Source organism: Lagenorhynchus albirostris, chromosome 18 (genome assembly GCF_949774975.1).
Source record: "Lagenorhynchus albirostris chromosome 18, mLagAlb1.1, whole genome shotgun sequence".
NCBI classification, from domain to species: Eukaryota; Metazoa; Chordata; class Mammalia; order Artiodactyla; family Delphinidae; genus Lagenorhynchus; species Lagenorhynchus albirostris.
The window spans coordinates 41,477,081-41,483,676 of NC_083112.1; the positions used below are offsets into that span (position 1 = coordinate 41,477,081).

General features: G+C 33.3%; 1 pseudogene; it reads right to left on the minus strand.

Moving 5' to 3' along the window:
- Window positions 1–739: 739 nt before the first annotated feature.
- Window positions 740–2,286, minus strand: LOC132508713 (nucleoporin p54-like; annotated as a pseudogene).
- Window positions 2,287–6,596: the final 4,310 nt, after the last annotated feature.

Genomic DNA, 6,596 nt, shown 5'->3' on the forward strand with positions numbered 1-6,596 from the left:
TCAGCAGTGAAAGCACAGAGTCCAAACCACTGCTAAAGAATTCCCATCATCTTTTTTTAGAAATAAAACGTTTCAAAAAACAAAAAGGTTAAAAAAATGATAAAATGTAACTTTGTTATATCTTAATTCTTAATTGTATTCTTTAAATTCCAAATAAGTAAAATAATATGAAAATATATTTTCAAATCTTTATAGAATGAAAAGAAACTATATTAATCATTAAATACTCCTGGATTTTCTTTGATCCTCCCATAGATGAATTCACAACTGTAAAAACTGATGCACATTTACATTCTGAAGTACAAATCCCCAGCAGCCAAGTAATGATTCAGTTTATTTCGTTATGTGCAAAGTAGGCATTTCATATTTACTTGCTATTTAAAGGAGAGTATAGGCTCAATGAAGAATAATCATTAAACACTGATTATTTTTAAGAACAATGCTATTGTAAAAATGTACAATAATACATATTTTTGGTAATTATGTACTTCTCTTTTAAGGTAATTACAGCTTTTATAATAGATGTAAATCTTTCGAAGGCTATCTCTGAAGAGCAGTGAAATTACTATTATTTCAGATTTGATGAATGACAATTTGTAAGTAACCTTCTCAAAAACCAAGTCAGGGGGAGAATTGTTTTTTTTTTTTTTTTCTCATCCATGTGGTCAGTTTCATTCTTAAGTACGGCCTGATAAAACAAGATGTATTTCACAAACCTATAACACAAGTTTGTGAAATGTCAACTGACGACACCACCTCTGATGTAGATGGTTTCATTCAATCTATGTTCTACCAACTTATCTTCTAGGTCATCTTTTATGATCCTAATCAAGTGGCTAAGGTCTTCCTGTTGTTTCAAATGCTGCTTGATTTCTCGTAACAGGTCTGTATCTATGTAATATCTTTCTTCAGATTTGACTGCTCCAAAATGATTCTGCCTCCTGATTTGGGACATCAGTTCATTTACTCAGTCCTTAAACTGAGTAGGGTATTTAGTTCACAATGAAATGTATCTAGCTGAATTGCTTCAGCTTGGATGGCATATACACTCTTCCTCTGAATTTCCTGTTTGATTAGGGCCTGAAGATTCTATGGGAAAGTCCATGAGTTTCCTCTTCTATTGTGCAATGTTGGCCATAGTTGTAGTTGTAGTTGAATTCTTCTGTAATTCACCAATATCTTCAGATATGATATCTAATCTGGTCTGATGCTGCTTAGTCATCTGATCTTGAACCTTCAGTCTTCAAAGAAGTTCTTTGAAATCCACCATTGGTACAGGAATTAAGTTTTCAGAATCAAGGTTATCCACTTTGACTTGCTCCCAGATAATAGGATCAACATCAGCAGGAGGATTCTGTAAAAGTTGTTCGATCTGTGCAGAAGAATGTTCTGTTCAAGTCATAGAAAGCATTACACAAAGTTGCTGCAACTGTGCTTTTATATTGGTTTGTTCAAAATGGGCGTATATTATTGTAGCTGGGACTCTTCTTGAAGTACCATTTGGAGAATGCTCAACAACATAAATGACAACTTCTGTCTGATCATCTGACAATGCTTTAATACCCTCTACATTTACAGTAAGGGTCTGGTTTCCTCCCAAAATTTTATGCAATGATTCTACCAATTGCTGTTGCTGGCTTTGAATATCTGTTTCTTTTTTGTTGAAAACTGAAACCACTAGCCCATCTTCATGTTTATTATTGGGCATACAACTATAACCTACTGCCTTAAACCAGCAAAAGGGATTTTCTTGTTTGAATTCCGTTGGTGGAATGTTATTGTTAAAATTTCCTTTTTCTGTTCCCCAAAAGGCCTGTAGTTAAATTCCATTTTACCAAAATAGCATCTGTCTCATCTCCCAGTAGTACTTGGACAGAAAGAGCACTTGCAGTATTTATCAGTTGTTTGAACTGGGCAGGAGCTTTTGTAGGCTGAATGAAGAGACCACCTAATGTAGTTTGTTGTTGCCACTTCTGCTGTGTATTAAATCCTCCAAATCCAAGTTTAGTTACCAAGTCAGTACCTAAACCATACTAGTTCCAGCTGTTGTGCCAAAACAAGTACCAAATCCAAAAAGTTGTTCTGAGTACCACCAAAGAGTCCAGTAATGCTTGTGTTATCTGGAGCAGAAAAACTGAATGCAGAACACGCTGTTGTAGATGTTGTCCCAAAAGCTCCAAATCCACCCGTGGGGACCTTGGCAGCTGCAGTGGTACCCTAGGTGCATGAGGGAGTCCCAAAGTTGAAGGCTGTGTTGCGGGGAGCAGGGGGATAAGCTGCTCCCATGACACTCAGTGCACTCCACAACAGCTAGCTTTTAAAGTGATTATTTCAGTGTCCTTTTTTGTAAACAAAAAAGAATAAATTACAAATCTATCCCATAAAATGTTGACATTTTTGAGATATGCATAGATATAACCGGGTCATTAACAGAAGCTTAACATATTTTAGCTATGTTCTTTTTAGGATTTGTGATTTGATTTTTCACCATTAAGTGCACTTTTATTAGGTACCTGTTGTGTGATAGAAAGTATTCTATTTTTAGGAATTCAAATAAAAAATTACCTAGTGTTTATACTCCAGAGACTTAAAACCCAGGAGACAAATATATACATGAAAACCACAATGTAATATAGGGCTTTAAAATTTTAAAGTGCTGTTGAAGTTTAACAATGTGATAGAGAATATAAAATTAAGAAGCATAATGTAGGGGCTTCCCTGGTGGTGCAGTTGTTGAGAGTCTGCCTGTTGATGCAGGGGAGACAGGTTCATGCCCCGGTCCAGGAAGATTGCACATGCTGGAGCAGCTGGGCCCGTGAGCCATGGCCACTGAGCCTGCGTGTCCGGAGCCCGTGCTCTGCAACGAGAGAGGACACAACAGTAAGAAGCCTGCATACCGCAAAAAAAAAAAAAAAAAAAGAAGTATAATGTAAATCAAGCATATAGTGTTCCTAAACATATGCAAAATTAGATGTGGAATATTAAAGTGTAAATAAGTAGAGCATTTAATATTGAAAGAGGTTAAAGTCAACATACAAAAATAATTTGCATTTCTTTCCACCAACAGTGATCTATCAGAAAACATTCTAATTCAGAATAGCATCAAAAAGAGTAAAATATTTAGGAACAAATTTAACCAAGGAATTCAATGATCTATACACTGAAAAATATAAAACATTGTCGAAATAAATTGAATAAGATACAAGTAAATGGAAGGATATCCCTTGTTCATGGATTGGAATAATTAATATTGTGAAGGTGTCCATACAACCCAAAGCCATCTAGGTTCAAGATAATCCCTATCAAAAGTCTAATGGCTCTTTTTTCACAGAAAAAAAAATCCTAAAATTCATATGGAACCACAAAAGACCCTGAATAGTCAAAACACTCTTTAGAAAGAAGAACAAATCTGTAGGCATTACATTTTCTGCTTTCAAACCATATTACAAAACTATAGTAATGAAAAGAATATGGCACTGACATAACAACAAACATATTGACAATTGGAACCAAAATAAAGAGCTCAGAAGTAAACCAACACATATATGGTCAACTAATATTTGACAGTGGTGTCAAGAATATACAGTGGGGGAAGGATAGTCTCTTTAGTAAATAGTGTTAAGAAAACTGGATAGCCACATGTAAAAGAATGAAATCATACCCTTATTTTATACCATACACAAAAATAAACTCAAAATGGATTAAAGACTTAAATGTAAGACATGAAACCATAGAACCCCTAGAAGAAGGGAAAAACTCCTTGACATTGGCCTTGGTAATAAGTTTTTGAATATCATAAAGCATAGGCAACAAAAGATAAACACGTGAGACCACATCAAATTAATAGCTTTTGCACAGCAAAGGAAAAACATATCAACAAAATTAAAAGTCAACCTAAATGGGAGAAAATATTTGCAAACTATATATCTGATGAGGGGTTAATATCCAAAATATATAAAGAACTCATAAAACTCAATGGCAAAAGAACCCAACAACACCTTGATTAAAAAATGGGCAAAGAACCTGAATAGACATTTTTCCAAAGACATACAAATGCCCAAGAGGTATATGAAAAGGTCCTCAACATCACTAGTCATCAGAGAAATGTAAATCAAAATCACAATGAAATATGACTTCCCAACTGTTAGATGGCTACTATCAAAATTATGACAAGAGTTGGCAAGGATGTAGTGAAAAGGAAACCCCGTGTATGTTGTTAATGGGAATGTAAACTGTTATAGTCATTATGGAAAAGAGTACTGAGTTTCTACAAAACTTTAAAAATAGAAGTACCATAAGATCCAGTAATTTCTTTTCTGGGTATAAACCCCAAAGTAATGAAATCAGTAACTCTAAGAGATATTTGTGCTTCCATGTTTATTACAGCATTATTCACAATAACTAAGGTGTGGAAACAACCTAAGTGTCCATTGACAGATGAATGAATATAGAAAACGTGGTTTACACACAAACACACCACACACACACACACACACACATTGGAATATTTTTCAGCCATAGAAGAAAAACCTGGATGAACCTGGAAGACATTATATTTAGTGAAATAAGCCAGACACAAAAAGACAAGTATTAAATGATTTCATTTATCTGTGGAATCTAAAAAAGTTGAATACACAGAAGCAGGGAGTAGAATGCTGGTTACCAGAGGCAGGAAGGTAGAGGAAATGTTGGTCAAAGGATATAAAATTGCATTTATGCAGGATGAAGGAGTCTAGAGATCTAATGTATAACATACATATGATTCTATAACATATAGTGAATATCCCACAATAAACATGTAAAAATAGCTTCAAAATAAAAGCTTTGAGTTACAGTCTATAGAAGATGGAAATAACTATTCCAGGGAAAGGTCTTTGGGTTTCTCAGCAAACAGACTAGCCAGGGTTTTATTTTAGGATGACGAAGACATAGAATATATATTAATACAATAGAGAGAAGATATTTACAGTATTTGGCCAAAGTTCTGTATGCTTTCTCACTTATGTAAATATTGTTAATATTATTAAACTTTCCCATTATCTTTACAGTAAAAACAATCATGTCAATGTCATGTCAATGTTTTACATTCTTTTACACCCTTTGTCAAGTAACTTTCTTTCTTCTCAAGGTTCTCATTAATGATATAATTAACTATTGTCTTACACTTCAAACTATGTTTTAAGGGTAGAGTCAAGTATATGGGTAATATATATGTTTAAATATATATATTTAAAATTTTAAATATTACATTTTATATATTTAAACATTTTTTCATATACATATTTCAAACCCAGGTCACCTCATTTTTCTGTCATTAACTTAGCATTGTCTTCTTGCCTCAAAATTTATGCTCTTCCCCAAACCATTCTTTTGCCTTCAAAAATACTTTTTAAGTATAATTTTAATACATTATTTTGTTACCTAAAAGATATTTTTTTCTTTGAGCCTTTAACTTATATTCATAGAACTACATCCAATATATAGCTTAATCTTACCTTACTTATTTCTCTAGCCTTACCGTTTTCCTTTCGTTCCTCAGATTCTACATTTCATTCATTGTGAAATCCCTGCATTTTCCCACAGTATGTTGCTCTAGTAGATTTTGCATGTTTTACTTTTGCTCCAAACATCTCTATTCTTTAGCTTAGCTTTTCTAAGAAATCTTTGGTTCCCATTTTCCTCAGTTTAGATTACCAGCAATTACCAAATTTTATTATATAATAATTTTGTAAACAAATATTATAAATTGTTAATGGTGGACCTTTTTTCAGCCTTTCTGAGTAAAAAGACTTTACCTAAGCTAATCCAAACTGTCCATTACTTAAGTGAAAATTTCTGACAAAAAGTAAATACTGATTTTATATAACAGTATTATATAATATATAAAATATTTGCAAAATATGTTTTTGTCTTAGATTATTTTTCAAATTTTTATCTGAATTCTGTATAACAGAGGCTTAGATCAGAGATTTTCCTGCTATTATAGAGAATATACCTCTTTTATTTATAAAAATTTGGCACACTTTATGGTAATAGGAGATGTCATAGAGGAAATAAAATAATCTGCCTCATTTCCAACCCCATAGGAATTGTGATATAGAGAAAGATTAATGGGTATATGTATAGATTGGAATTAATTGGTGTATGTATAAGATGGAAGAAAAACTGCTTGATCTACTAGAGATTGGACCTCTGAAAAACACTGAGGAGTCTAAGGATAGCTTAATTCCAGATTAAAGCAAGCCATCTAGAAGGCACTACTTGTCCATGAGTAACTCAGAAAGACTAAATATAATGGTATTAGTTGTCAAAATTAACTAGGAACTCCAGCAGGGTAAGCCATATCTCATGGGAAAGTGAACTTTCCCCAAAGGCATTTGACAGAAGACAGTGAATCTCCAAATTCTATCATAGAATCATTTTGTGCTTTCTCCCTGTTTCACATGGATGCATAAGCATGGCCTCAACACTAAATAAATAAATAAATAACCTACTTTATAGAAAGGAATGGGGGAAGAAATGTAGATTTGTTGTTTCTAAGTGAGAGTACTTACTTACTGGAGTACTTACTCCAGGGAGTGTTTACATTATCCTAT